Here is a 15,830-nt window from a genome sequence, read left to right as displayed (position 1 = left end):
ATTAGAGAGAAACATAGACATTACCTGAACATTTACTCATCGGGGAGGCATAGTTGACATGTAAATGAAAAAAACAAATTTCACCATCGTTTGAAAAATTCGAAATCCATGCACTGAGCACGGGGCAGAAGGATGGTGAGAAAGGGAAGCATCGACGATGGGGCACTTGAGTGAGGCAAGAGTAGCACCGATGCTTCAAATCTCTACAACACTGTAAAAGGTAAAAATGAAATTTATGACCAATAAGTTTTTTTATTTAAACCTATTTGATGTGTTCTTGTAACAACATCAATGTGTACAATTTCCAAGTGCAACAATTTTTTTTTTTAGTTAAAAACCCTGTAGTGATTCTATTGGTGAGTACGCACCAGGGAATTTGAATACACAAACAACACCGACGCTTTGTGTGAATATAAAACTAAAATGAAGAAAAGAATTTTAATATCGACATTTTTTAAAATTAACCTTTTTTTGGTGCTATTAAGTAGTATAAGCAGTGGTGCGTTCGTAGTTATGTACTGGGGTGTTTGAATACATTAAGAACACTGATACCTCATGGGAATATAACAGCAAAATGGTGAAAAGAATTTTACAACCGAGATTTTTTAAATTTTAACCTTTGTCAATTGTTATCAACTAGTATAAGGATCGATGTGCCATATATAGGTGGTGCACTGTTGTTTCTATTTGCATTAAAAGTAACGCTTCATCATTAAAAAAAATCCACTAAAACATCTTCCCAGGCAAATCCACTAGCGACCTCCACTAAAAATAGATTTTTAGGCTATTTTAATAGGGGCTTCTGCAAAAACCTCCGTTAGAGGGTATTTTCCTTGTAAGGTGGGAGGGGGAGAGAAAGGTAGAGAGAGAGTGAGGGAGAGAAAGAGAAAGAGAGATGGAGGTAAAGGGAGTGAAGGAGAGAGAAATCAATGCAGGGAGAGGGAAATAGAGATGAATGGAGAGGGAGAGGGAGAGGGAGAGAGAGAGAGATAGGGAGAGAGGGAGGAAGAGGTAGAGAGAGAGAGAGAGAGAGAGAGAGAGTGATAAAAATCAAGAGAAAAATAAGAGAGAAAGGGAGAGAGATAGGGGGAGAGTGAGGGGGAGAGGGATAGAAATAGTGAGCAAAATGGATATAGAGATACATAGAGAGATAGAGAGAGAGAAGGGGGGGAGAGAGAGTGATAGAGATTGTGAAAGGCAACATGAGAGATAGAGAAGGGGAGAAAGAAAGAGAGAGAAAGATAGAGCAAGAGAGAACGAAAAAGGAGAGAGTAGGAGAGAGTGAGAGAGATGGGGAGAGATGGATAGGGGGAGAAATAGATAGAGTAAGTGAGAGAAAGAGAGAGAGAGCATGGGAGAGTGATTGAGAGAGCGCAAGAGTAAGCGAGTAAGAGAGACAGAGAATAGGAGAAATTAGGAGAGAGAGGGAAATATAGGGAGAGCAAGAGAGCAGGACAAGGGGAGAGTAGAAGAGGGGGAGATATAGAGAGGGGGATAAGGAGAGGGAGAGAGAGAAAGAGAGATGAAAAGTAGGAGAAGGAGAGAGGGACAAAGAAAGGGAGTGCGGGAGAGGATGAGAGGGGGACAACAAGGGAGGGAAAGAGAAAGAGATCAAGAAATGGGGATAGAGAAAGGGAAAGGGATGGAGAGAGAGAGAGAGAGAGAGAGAGAGAGAGAGAGAGAGAGAGGAGCGGGAAGAGAGGTAGAGGAGGGAGAGAGTTAGAAAGAGATAGCAGAGAAGGAGGAGAAGGAGAGAGGGAGAGGGAAGGAGGGAGGAAAAGAGAGAGGGAGGGAGGTAGAGGGAAAGATAAAGGGTGAGAGAAAATGGGGGAGAGAAAGCTAGAAAGAGGGAGAGGAAGAGAGACAGAGAGAAAGAGAGAAGACAAGAGAGAGAGTGGGTGTGTATGTGTGTGTGTGTTTGCGTGTGAGAGAGAGATATAGAAAAAGGGAGAAAGAGAGAGAGGGAGTGTGTGTGTGTGTGAAAGAGAGTGAGAAAGATAGAGGGTGAGAGAAAGGGATATCTAGAGAGGGAGAGGTAGAGGAGGAGGGAGGGGGAGAGAGAGTGAGATAGAGTGTGAGTAGGTGAGAGAGTGCAGGAGAGGGAGAGAGAGAGACATATTATGCGTGAGAGAGAGAGAGAGAGAGAGAGAGAGAGAGAGAGTGAGAGAGAGAGAGACGGAGAGAGTGAAACAGAGGGGGGGAGAGGGAGGGGAGGTGGTTCCATTCTATTTGAGGAAAAGAGGTTCCTTTCTATTTTAGTGCATTTTGTTACATAGATGAGTAGAGAATTTGAGATTAGATAGAGAGGGAGAGAGGCAAAAAATGGTTTTCATTCCATAGTATCCCATGGGCCATAGGTTTCCCTCCTTTATACTTGCATCCAATTCCATTCCGAGAAATAAAATAGAAGTGTAGCCTCACCTTCCAATCACGTTTTCTACTACAAGGGTTTCCTATATCACACGGGAGCCTCAATGAACCTATGGCATATCACGTGTATTCATGGCATACTAAACAATACCCCTAATTTGACTACATATTGGAAAATACCTCTAAAAATCGCATTATTTAACTCCCTACCAATACAAACCCAATACACCTTCCCAATTTAAACAACCCCTACTTTCACTACATATTGTAGGTATCCATTTTTTCATTAACATTTTTTATACCCCTTTATAGTTTTTCATTAACTTTGAGATCCATTTTTTATACCTGCCAATATAAAAACCCTTTACCCCCTATATATCCCCCAATATATTATGTCATTTTTTCCTCAATAGATATCCCCCAATATGAACCCACGTGCTATGGTATTGCTCCCCTAGTGAAGCCCCCGTGCCTATATCATATCATATGTTATTATGGTTGTAAGTAATTGTATTTGTGTTTATTCTCTATTTTCCACATTTTATATATTGCATTCTAGAAAATGTAACTTAATAAATCCATAAGTCTAAGGAAAATAACCTTAATATTATAGATTTCGTATTTTAAGTATAATTTTATCTGATATATTGTGATGAACTCTCTAGTATAATATCCAAGATAGTTTATGAGCCATATTGGTATCAAAGCAAGTGGTTATGGATATTTTGTGGGATTTTTTAAGGGGTCTAGATTGGTTTAGGCATAAAGTTGTAAAACCCTAGATATGATCAATAAATCTATTAAAAAACCTCAATATGTGTCAGAGGAGAGGTTTTGAAGGCCAAAATAATAGGTTGTAGATATCAACCACAACATGAGTCTCCTTATGGCGGCTCTAGAGAACAAGTTGGGAATCAGAGAAGATGTATGTTCCAACTTAGAGGACATCTCAAAGGGTAAATTAGATATAAGGGATAAACCAAACGGGTAAATAAGAAAGAACACAAAAAGGAACAATACAGTTCAAGTGTCATGAACCATTCATTGTCTCTGTTGAAGATGGAGATAAAGTTTTACATCAAGCCATATAAGGTGATATTGATGCTTTGAGGTTGAATAACTAGTTATAATAGCTAGAGCATTATTTTAGTGTTCCCTACATGGAGGAAGGACATAAAATATGTGTTTCTCATCCAAAATTAGAGGTCCATGCCCTCACTTGGTCAGAAATCCATATGGAAAACTTTAGAGTGGAGGGAGATCCTCTAGTGACTAATTGGGAGGATTTCAAAACTCTAATAAACTCACATTTCTACCCTATTAGTTATGTAGAATACTAGTGGATTCAATGGCATTACTTAAAGCAAAGATAAGAGTTGAGTGTATAGGAGTACTTCGTGAAATTTAGGAAGATGGAAATAGTTTTTGATATCTCCTCAAAGAACCCAAATGTGCTCCTCAAGTATATGAGGGGTTCAAACAACCATCTGTAGAAGTGTTGGGGCCTTCATTTAGAATTTTGTAAGTTTTGAAGATATGAAGAGGGAAAAAAATGTGGCAGGAGCAACAGTCAGGTTGCAGGGAAGGCAACGGGGAAAGGAAGAAAGACCATGAAGTCATGGGGAAGTTGCGAAAATGTGTCACGAACAAGAAAAAATAGTCGAGCGAACAAGGAGGGGGACGGGAAGCAGCTGAGGGAATAAACAATCAAATTGAAGTTTGAGCAATGAAGGAATAGATAAAAGGAGAGAACAACATGAAGAAGAAGGTTGGTATCTGAGGGATTCCAAGGTATAGAAGAACCCGATCAAAAAACTGGAGCAGTGGCGAGAAGACCAATGTTGGGCTTGGTCTCAGATCTGGAACAATTTGTGGTCACAATATTTTATGTATTTTTTCACGGATTTATGTCGAATGTATATTGTAATGAATCTTTTGTTGATTTAATATGAATGGGTACTTGGACCAGTTGCATAGTATTATTTGCGTGTAATGTTGTGATTTATGGGCCTGCTCAAAGGTTTTTAATGTTGAAGGTCTTTCCTCATATGAATGTGATCTATATAGTGATATAATGTTATGATGAGTGTATGCTTTAAGCTATATGTAGAGTAATGGTTAGGTCATCCTTGATATCCTTATGAACCCTTCTCAGTTTCGGTCACAACACACCTTGGGTGAGACTCCTTATCCTTAGGAAAGGGTTAGTGTTACCTGGGAGCGGGAGTGAAAACGGGTGCGGGAGCGACATTTTCAAAAGCTCCCGGTTTGGAGCGAATCTCAGAGTGTCATATATATATATATATATATATATATATATATATATATATATATATATATATATATATATATATATATATATATATATATATATATATATATATATATATATCTATATCTATATATATATATATATATATATATCTATATATATATATATATATATATATATATATATATATATATATTGATACATCTATGTCAACAAAAACATGTAGAATTATAAATTAGATATAAAAAACATAAAAAAAACATAGATTGAACCATATAACAACAATCATTTAGAAGTTATAATCTTCATCAACCACGTGCACAAGTTAGTAACATAGTAACATACAACATATTGAGTCTCATGATTCATCAACCTTAAAGTTTCAAGCTTTCAAAATTCAATATATAACATTTATCATCATTGATCACCAAAGTTGTAGTTGTAAGCTAAGTGTAACCATTACAACAAATAATACCTAACATGAAATGAAATGTTGTAAAATGAAATGAAACAACTTTCAACATTCATGAAGCATCATATTCATAATTCATTACTAATGAGTTATAATTGCCAACTTCAAACTTAAATTGTCATATATAGTTTAAAAAAAAGATCATAATAAATATGAAAGAGTCAATAGTTATAAAAACTACTAGAAACTATAAAAGACAGGTAAATCTATTATCTATTGTTTATGCTTGGGCCTCTTTCCACCATGAGAAATGTCTAATTTTTTAGTCTTGTTGGAAAATCGGGATATTTGTCATTAATATCACCCTCTAAGCGTTAATATCCAGAGGTATCTTTGTCATTACCTCTGTATCTGTATAGGGATCTTTGTCATTAATATCACCCTCTAAGCATTAACATAAGATAGAAAAAACATAGCATGTCAAGTCAAGATTTTGTTTGAGTGATGCATACATTTTTAGGAGGGTCATGATAGAGTAGTTCGACAACCAATGTCACTAACATCAAGGTACATAGAGGGATTGGTGCTCTTGATTAAATACGAGTTCCATACCCTAATACATGACAAAATTCAATGGAAACATTGCAATCCTGAAATCCTGAAAAACTGGTAAGTCTGCTGGATTTTGAATGAAATCTAAAATTCCACTTTCTCCATATGAAATCTTCATTTTCATCCATTTACTTTAAGAATTTAACGTTACCATGAATCGCATATCAATACTAGGGCCATAGGCTTGATCATTAAGTTGCCCCACTCAAAACTTATTTGTTTCTTTGAAAAATAATTGCATTTGGAACATTACTGCATAAAAAAATTGCAAAAAAGGCTAAACGCTCCTGAAAATGTAGGGAGCATTTTTTTTCTAGGGAGCGTGCTCCCAACCTGCTCTCGAGTCACACTCGCTCAGAGCGCGGATTGGGGGTGGGATCGGGGGGGTGGGAGGCGCTCCCCCACAACACTCGGTAGGGTGAAAATGTCAGTGTTGTCCTAGACTATAACAGACCATTGTTGGCCCCTTGTGCCTAAACCCAAGTTCTTTCCCATATGACATTTTTGTGCCAACAAACGGTTCCGTTGTCGGGACCTGAAATCACAAGAACCGATTTGGAATATGGTGACAACGATATTTAAGAAGGAGATTCAGGATTGGTGGGATACTAGAGTAGATCGATTCACATCAGAGCAAGCTACTTGTCAAAGCCAATCTATCGCTAAGGTGAGTGGAGAGATTTTGTACTCTTAGGCTGTGAGTGATCAGTACGAGATCTTCTGGTGTAAGTTTCTAGATGACTTGTATAACTCGTTGAGGAGGCTAAAATTAAAGAGTATGCTAGAAGGAGCTACATCAGCTTGTCACGAATGGGTTCCCGCAGACCTCGCAACACTTCTGTTATCACTCTATAATTTCGAGGCTAAAAACAAAATCATAGAGGTAACATCAAAACTGCTTTTGGAGCTGGGATCTAGCCCTGCCAGCTTCATAGAGGGCTCTCTCTTTGAGATTTAGCATTGTTGGCTGAATGGATATTAGGCTAGTTAATGAGCGTAGGCTTGGTTTTTTTTTTAAGTGGGTTTGGTAGGGAAATCAAGGGGAAAAGACCATTGGACAAGACCATGTTCTATCAAGTAGTATACGCACTGATGCACATTTTTTACTTAGAGCACTATTATATATATATATATATATATATATATATATATATAATGATGATGATGATGAGACTAGGTATTGCAACAATAATGTTGCAACTCCCAGGGCTACCAGCTTTACTTATCAACCTGGGGTTCGTACAAACTTGGAGGTGACAATGCTATATGCACAAGTAAAAGTGAAGGTCCTACCTTTTGCCACTGCTCATCTGGCAAGAGACCCCAAGGGTTCCAAGCTAGACTTCTATAGGGTCAGAAGAAGCTTAATTCTTTGATGGAAGAAGAGAAAATCTATTCTAAGAGAGAGCTACTCTACTGTAGTATTGAATAAAACAACATGTAATGCTAACCCACACCATAACCTAATTAACCAATTAAACATATATGCTAAGCAGAATTGCTAAATCAATCACTAACCGAATGCTGCTATCAAAGTTGCAGAAGTAAAGAGCATCAAAACCAGACGAAGGTGTAAGCAAGGAAACTAAGCTAAATTGGTTTTCAAGCAGAAAAGTAGTCGGGCGGGGCGGGGCGGGGCGACCCGGGGGTGGCACTGCGCGGGCGGAGGGGGCCGGGGAGGGGGCGGGGTGGGCGGAGGAGCCGGGGAGGGGGCGGGGTGGGCGAAGGGGGCGGGGGAGGGGGGGGGGGGAGGGGGAGGGGGAGGGGTGGGTGGAGGGGCGGGGAGGGGCGGGGTGGGCGGAGGGGCCGGGGAGGGGGAGGGGTGGGAGGGGTGGGCGGAGGGTCCAAGGAGGGGGCGGGGGAGGGGGAGGGGTGGGCGGAGGGGCCGGGGAGGGGGCGGGGGAGGGGCGGGGAGGGGGAGGGGGGGAGGGGGAGGGGTGGGGGGGGTGGGCGGAGGGGCCGGGGAGGGGGAGGGGTTGGCGCGGTGGGGAGGGGGCGGGAGGGAATGGGGGGGTAGGGGTAAGGGTTAGGGGGGATGGGGGGGGTAGGGCGTGGGTAGGGGGGGGTAGGGGGATGGGGGGGGGGTAAGGGTAGGGCGCGGGTAGGGGGTAGGGGGGGATGGGTAAGGGTAGGGGATGGGGGGGGTAAGGGTAGGGTGTAGGGGGTGGGGGGAGGGTAAGGGTGGGGGGGGGTAAGGGTAGGGGTTAGGGTGTAGGGGGGGGGATGGGGGGGGGTAGGGGTAGGGGCAGAAGGGGGGGGTAGGGTGCGGGGTGGGGGGGGGGCAGAAGAAGGGGGTGGAGGGAGAGGGGGCACGGGGAAGGAAACAGAGGGGGAAGGAGTTAGGGGGTGGGGCCCATGGGGCCGGCGTTAAGGAAGGGGGGGAGGAGTTGAGATTGGAGGGGAATGGGAGTTAGGGGGTGGGCTTATGGGGAGGAGAGTTGTGGGGTAGGGAAGGAAGAGTTGGGGAAAGGGTGCATGGGTGGGTGAGTTGGGGGTGGCAAGGGCTGGCGCATGGGTAGGGTAGAAGGGGGAAGAGGGCATGGGTGAATGGGAAAGATCGGTAATGGGTTGGGGGAAGGGGCCACGATGACGGCCTACCCACGGTTATTGGGTGATTGAGTTTGATTGGGCCCACCATGCTCACGATTGACATAATTGTTATCTTGGCTTGGAAAAATTATTAATTAAAAAAAAAAATCTTCTTCGTTAAATTAATTTAATATGAAAATTTTGAAAAAAAATTGAACTTACCTTTCAATTGCGATAATTCTTCGTTGAATATGTTGTTGATAGCAATATAGCTGCTCCACAAATTCACAAGTCTTTCAACGAACTTCAGAAAACCTGGATGTGAGGTAAGTAATAGTGATAACGAAATTTAATATATAAGTGAAATTACGAAGATGTTTTTCTGTACGATTAATGTGGGATAATTTGTTTTAAATTATTATAGAGCGAATATTGTAGAGTTATTTTACAATGGATTGAATGTAGGATTAATTTGTTTTAGAATATATTATAAAAATTAAAAAAAAAAAAATAGTTTTTTAGTAAATATTATATACTTTAACTATTAGAATAATTAATATAGAAGTTGTAGTTTACAATTTGAATTTCAGTGATTGATTTCATAAAAAAATTTAGTTTACGTTTTTCAATGAATTGTAGAATAAAATAATAAAGGTAAATAAATCTAACAAACTTTTGGAGGGAAATATTTTCGCGAAAATTTTTGGAGGGAAATATTTTCACGAAAATTTTTGGAGGGAATATTTCATTCTTTAAGCTATATAATATTCTTAGGAGACTCCATTTGTATCATTCAACATCTTCTATTTGAAAGGGATGGATTGTTCTGATGGTGAAGTTTCGATTTATACACCATCAACATCTTCATCGCGTAACAACTCTATTCATATTGATGAATATAGCGGGAATTCTTCCACTATGAATAGAAAGTCAATTCTTCCACTTAGTCCCGATTCTAAAGACTACGAGAGCAGCACTGATGAAAGAGGGGATGGAGAATTTCAAATTAATAAAGAGTCACAGATTCCACTTAGTCCAAATTCTAAGGACTATGAAAGCAGCGGTGATGAAGAGCATGATGGTGAAGTTCAAAAGAATGGAGTGTCACGATGTCCACTTAGTCCTAATTCTGAGGACTATGAGAGTAGCAGTTTTGAAGAGTGTGATGGTGAAGTTCAAAAGAATGGAGGGTCACGGTGTCCACTTAGTCCTAATTCTGAAGACTATGAGAGCAGCAGTTTTGACGTGCATGATGGCGAATTTCAAAATAATGGAGTGTCACGGTGTCCACTTAGTCCTAATTCTAAGGACTATGAGAGCAGTAGTGATGAAAAGTGTGATAATGAATTTCAAAAAAATGGAGTGTCAAAGTGTCCAGTTAGTCCTAATTCTAAGGACTATGAGAGCAGCGGTGATGAAGCGCGGGATGATGATTTTCAAAAGATTGGAGTATCACAATGTCCTCTTAGTCCTGATTCTAAGGACTATGAGAGCAGCAGTGATGAAGCGCGGGATGATGATTTTCAAAAGATTGGAGTATCACAATGTCCTCTTAGTCCTGATTCTAAGGACTATGAGAGCAGCAATGATGAAGCGCGAGATGATGATTTTCAAAAGATTGGAGTATCACAATGTCCTCTTAGTCATGATTCTAAGGACTATGAGAGCAACAGTGATGAAGCGCGGGATGATGATTTTCAAAAGATTGGAGTATCACAATGTCCTCTTAGTCTTGATTCTAAGGACTATGAGAGCAGCAGTGATGAAGAACAGGATGATGCAGTTAGTCCTAATTCTAATCAGTATAAAGGTAGCAGTGACAAAGGACAGGATGTAGCATCTTCAATAAGTAAACAACCACATTTTCAACGTAGTCCTAATTCTATGGACTATGAGAGTAGCACTGACAATGTACATGAGGAAGAATATCCATTAAACATCGAGTCAGATTTTCCATTTAGTCTGAATTCTAAGGACTATGACAGTAGCACTGAAGAAGGGGAAGATGAAGGGTATCCTCTCAGTCAAAATTTGAAAATCAGAGCTGATCATAGTGTGGATAACATTCCTCTTAATGATGATGAAAATCCTTATAAAAATGATGATCCAATGATGGAGATGTTTCCAAGAAATATTGTATCGAGGAGTAGGAGCAGACCTTTTTGTATCAATGCAAACTATTCTAGTTATACAAGGGGTAGAGCAGAATATCTGACGAGAAGAAGTTCTATCAGCGCTCTCATTTCAAGTGAATGTTGCCAAAAAAATTGCTTGAAACGTATGGATTTCACATTTGCATTAGAAAGCAGGAAGAGATATTTGTCAATGAATAAAAGCATGCAAAACTCATATTTAGTTGGCTGCATGCAATCTACATTGTCAGGTTATGATTATCATATTAGGAATTTATTATTGTGTAGAAAAGCTTTCAAAATGTTTCATTCAATTGGGAATTTTCGTCTGTCGAGAATTCAAGAAAATTTGGAAAAGGATCCCACATTTTATTCAAAAGTACGTTATAAAAGACAGTTTGGGCCATTATCAAATACTGCAATGTCATGGATGAAAGATTTCTTTTCAAAGCATGGAGAGTGTATGCCAAATAGAGAGACAATACATATTCCAGATAATTTTTCAAGACGAGAAATCTACAACTTATACAAAGAATATGCAGAAAGTGCTGAGGGACAGGGCCAATTTATTACATATCAATATTTTGTGAAGATATGGAAGAAAGAATTCAATAATGTTCGTATTCCTAAGAAGACAAGGATGGGGATTTGCAGTACATGTGCTTCTCTTAAATCAAAAAGGGACAAATGTGAAGGCTCAGAAAGAGGTAAGTGTTCATAACTTTTACTTTTAAAATTGTATAGTCATCAACTATGAAAACATATTTCTTAATGAATTTCTTTTATGTTGTGTAGATTTAATTGTCAAAGAACTTCAGGAGCATCGCGAACAACAAACAAATGAAAGGAAGAAGTTGTACAAGCATCGAAAGAAGTGTTATGATAATCCAAATAAATATTTGGGTTTGATAATTGATGGTATGGACCAGAAGAAAACACTTTTACCACATTTTGTTCGCACACCCAAAAATCTACAAGAGGAAAATTTTATTCAGTTTCACTTGGTCGATTGTATGGTCTTCAATGGGAAAATGTTGCCAAGGGTGTACTTCACAGCTCCAAATATTCATAATGATGCAAATCTGACCATAACCATAATTCATGATGTGATTTCTCATTGGTCTGGTAATCTTCCTGAAGTTTTGTATCTACAATTGGACAACACTTGCCGTGAAAACAAAAATCAGGTTGTTTTTGGGTATCTGAACATGCTTGTTGAATTGAGAATTTTTCAAAAGGTAAAGGTTGGTTTCCTTCTTGTTGGGCACACTCATGACCATATTGATCAGATGTTCAGTCGTTTTTCAGTCACATTGAGGAGGAAGGAAGTTGGGAGCTTGCCATCACTAATTGAATGTATTAAGAAATCATACATGCCAGAGCCTGCTTTTGAAGTGTTGGAAGAAACTGTTGACATGCGAAGGTTTATTCTAGGATCATATGGTGAGGGGAAATGCATTGAACAACTTAATGATATTAGCTTCCAACATCAATTTCGTATAAAAAAAATTGATGGGAAAACACTAATATGGGGCAAGAAGTTTTCAACTACTACAGAATGGGCACCGTCATCAGGTTTGCAATTTTTGAAGTTCATTCCAGATCGTCCAATATTTGCATCAAAAATATTGTTATTACAATCAGTTGGTGAAGTTCAGAATGCACGCAGACAGAATAGACATATAAATTATTCTGATTGCCTAGAAGAAATTAAAAAATGTATTAGATATACATATGAGTACTTTGACATTGCTGATTCAGTTTGGTGGGAGTCATTTTTCAATAATCAAAGTGATATCATTTCAACAACAACCAATGAAGATATACCTTTGAAAAATCCATTTATTTGGCCACAAAATGTGTCGAATGAACAAGAGGAAGTAAACATTGTTGAACAGCAACAAACTCAAGGTATTATTAATTCTTCACAGGCAATGGAAAGAGAGATGTATATTGGTTCCAGAAGATCTCGTGCACAACGTGAAGCCATGGAAGACCTTTATAGGGGTTTAGTACATGATATTAAGGAGGGTTGCATGATTGCAGTGCTAGCAGATGGAGATCCCAAAGGCTATCCATTTTGGGTTGCTAAAGTTATAAAGGTCTTTACAGAAAATGAGGATGTTACAAGTGTTGAAGTACATTGGTATGCCACAAATACACACCCATTCAATGGTGTGTATAAGCCAGAGATGGTAGTTGACAAAAAAAATGGTGGAAAAAGAAAAAGAAAGGGTACAAATATAAATCGTCGCCGCACAGACATATTACAATTGGAGGATGTTGACATACTTGTTTATGACTTGAATTTAACAAAGAGAGGAACTCTTCGCTTCAAGACGACAGAGATTCTGAAAAGGTTGTTACCAGAAGGAATAGTGTTGACATGGGAGTCTGCTGAAACCAGTCGTAGATCTAGAAGACTTTTGAAACCTGGAATGTTGGGCATGCATGTGGACTCAGATGGGGCACTAGTTGATGAAAGAGAAGAATATGGAACATCTTCGTCAGCATCCAGTCACTCATCTGAAGATGTGAATTGTGATGGTGTGCAAGAAAATATGAGTGATTTTGAATAATTGTTTAAGACAGATTATATAACTGATGTATGCATCATATCTTCAAATAAAATTAATGTTTTCCATATGTTGTTAAATGAGAAGTTATGAAGCATTTTTATGTTGTTGGATTATGTCTTAAGTATGATAAATTTTATTGTTTAAATATCTACAATGCAATATCAAATTAGAGATATAATGTCTGTTTTATTCAGTATACAAATAAAGACTTTTGATTTCATTCAGTGATATAATTTGTTCATAATGTCATGGTTTTTTAATTTTATAGTTGAAAAAATTTCAATTTCTTTTGTATCTAGCATGGTGTGGTTGAAAACATGTTAAATTTATACTTAGGAAAGAAAAATGATATTCTACCAGAAACATTAATGTGTTTTTTCCTTAAAAATTAACTTTGTTTGAGACATAAAAAATTGGTTTTATTAGCTTTTTTTAAAAAGTTTGAAAATTGACCCTAAAAAAAAATCATTATTCCAGTATCATCACTTTCGTTTTGAAGCTATATTTTGCACGAAAATTTCGTAGTAAATTTCGTAGTCACTGCCATTTTTAAAACACGTTCAAAATTGACACCTAAAAAAAAACATCGTTCCAGTATACACACTTTTCGTTTTTAGCATTGTTTTTGATGTTTTTTTGGGGTTTTTTGGCCAGAGTTCCCGTTTTGAGTTTATAGTTCCCGTTTCAAAGTTTACATTGTTGTAATTGCATCAAACAACAAACTCCAAAGCTCATGCAAGAACTAGAGACCTGTGTTTTTGGGTTTTCTGAAGGGTCTCTTCCTCAAGTCATGATCCCAAAGGGAGAAAGTGAGGTCGAGACGCCTGTGGACAACCTTATGGTGATCTTCTTCTCCTAGCTAACCTGCTAATCGAAAGAAGACACAAATGGAAGTAAACTAAAACACAACCGATCTACTCTACACTACTGTAATGGGAATGCAGCTACTTAAGCAAATGAAAAATTAAACCATGAATCATCTACGCTATATTGTTTTAATGCAAATGTAGCTACTTAAGAAAATGAACAGTTAAACCATGAATAATCTACACTATACTATTGTAATGGAAATGCAGCTACTGAAGCAAATGAACAGAAAACTAGGAATCTATGCTAGCTAACATGTATAATAAAGAGGATCTTTGGTTGCTTGGGTTGGGCCCTAACCCAAGAGCTTCAATCCTCTGAGCTAACTCACTACTGGCTCAAAATGAAACTCCTTCTTATTATCAAAACCATGGATTACATAACAAACTGTCACAAGTCTTGCAACTCAAAAATAAAGTCGAGTTTTAAAAATAGAAATATGAATCCTACTGAGGTTCGTTGCCTCGCTACTTATACATCTGAAGTCTCGAACGAATTCCTTCCCCTTAGGGAGGCTCAGCTCCTAACTCAAGATAAAATGGTTTCAGTCACTTTCACTTGCTCGGTTGCCTTCTAGTCCTCATGATTTGGTTGTTTGCACTCCAAGCTGATGGAGGAATATTTGAATGGAGGGGTAGTAAATGAGGAGGATTTACCTCCTATAATTTCTCTCCCTTGTCTCATTCGAGTTTTTACCAAGGTCTTTGCCATAGTTCCTTGCTTTTATCCTTTATTCCTGCATTACATGCACATTTGACCACAAAGCAAAATATCCAACTCTAACTCATCTCATAAACAAAATATAATCAAGAGTATGCAATAAGTTGTGAGAATAGTTGGTTTGACTAAGCTAGGAGGTGAATTAAGGCCAATTAAGGCCCATATAATTACCTAATGATGAGGCTCATCAATATATATATATATATATATATATATATATATATATATATATATATATATATATATTCCACGCTGCACCATATGCTATTAAGCATTGGTGTGTTAATGTTTTGGGGCACATCATTAAAAAACATCCACTAAAACATCTTCCCACGCAACTCCACTAGCAGCATCCACAAAAAACAGATTTTTAGGTTATTTTAATAGGGTCTTCCACAAAACCTCCACTAGAGGGTATTTTCCTTGTAGCAGTGGTAGGGAGAGGGAAAGGTAGCGGGAGAGTGAGGGAGAGGAAGAGAGAGAGATATGGAGGGAAAGATAGGGAAGGAGAGATAAATCAAGGTAGAGAGAGTGAAAGAGAGAAGGGGGGAGGAGAGAGTGATGGAGATGGGGAGGGAGAGAGCGATGAAGTGGGGAAGGCATAGGGAGAGAGAGAGAGAGAGAGAGAGAGAGAGAGAGAGAGATGGAGGGAGTGAGGGACAGGGATAGAGAGGGGGACAAAGAGAGAGAGAATGAGAGGGAGAGATAAAGAGAGAGGGAGAGTGAGAGTGAGAGTGACAGAGATAAATAAAGAGAAAGTGAGAGTGATAGAAATCAAGAGAAAGAGAAGAGAGAAAGGGAGAGAGATGGAGGGAAAGTGAGGGGGAGAGGGAGAGAAATAGTAATAAAGATGGATATATATATATATATATATATATATATATAGAGAGAGAGAGAGAGAGAGAGAGAGAGAGAGAGAGAGAGAAGGGGAGAAAGAAAGAGAGAGAAAGATAGAGCGAGAGTGAAAAAAAAAAGAGTAGGAGAGAGTGAGAGAAAGAGAGAGAGCATAGGAGATTTATTGAGAGAGCGAGAGAGTAAGCAAGTAAGAGAGATAGAGAATATGAGAAAGTGAGAGAGACATGGAAATATAGGCAGAGTAGGAGAGCAGGACAAGGGGAGACTAGAAGAGGGGGAGAAGTGGAGAGGGGATATGGAGAGGGACAGAGAGAAATTGAGATCAAAAGTAGGAGAAGGAGAGACAGACAAAGGAAGGTAGTGCGTGAAAGGATGAGAGGGGCACAATAGGACAGGGAAAGAGCAAGAGAGCAAGAAATGGGTAGAGAGAGAGAGAGAGAGAGAGAGAGAGAGAGAGAGAGAGAGGAGTGGGAAGAGAGGTA

Source organism: Pinus tabuliformis, chromosome 2_1 (genome assembly GCF_031772625.1).
Source record: "Pinus tabuliformis cultivar Carrire ecotype Pingquan chromosome 2_1, CPIR1, whole genome shotgun sequence".
NCBI lineage: Eukaryota > Viridiplantae > Streptophyta > Pinopsida > Pinales > Pinaceae > Pinus > Pinus tabuliformis.
The sequence above is the reverse complement of the archived record's forward strand: the minus strand, read 5'-3'. Positions refer to the sequence as shown.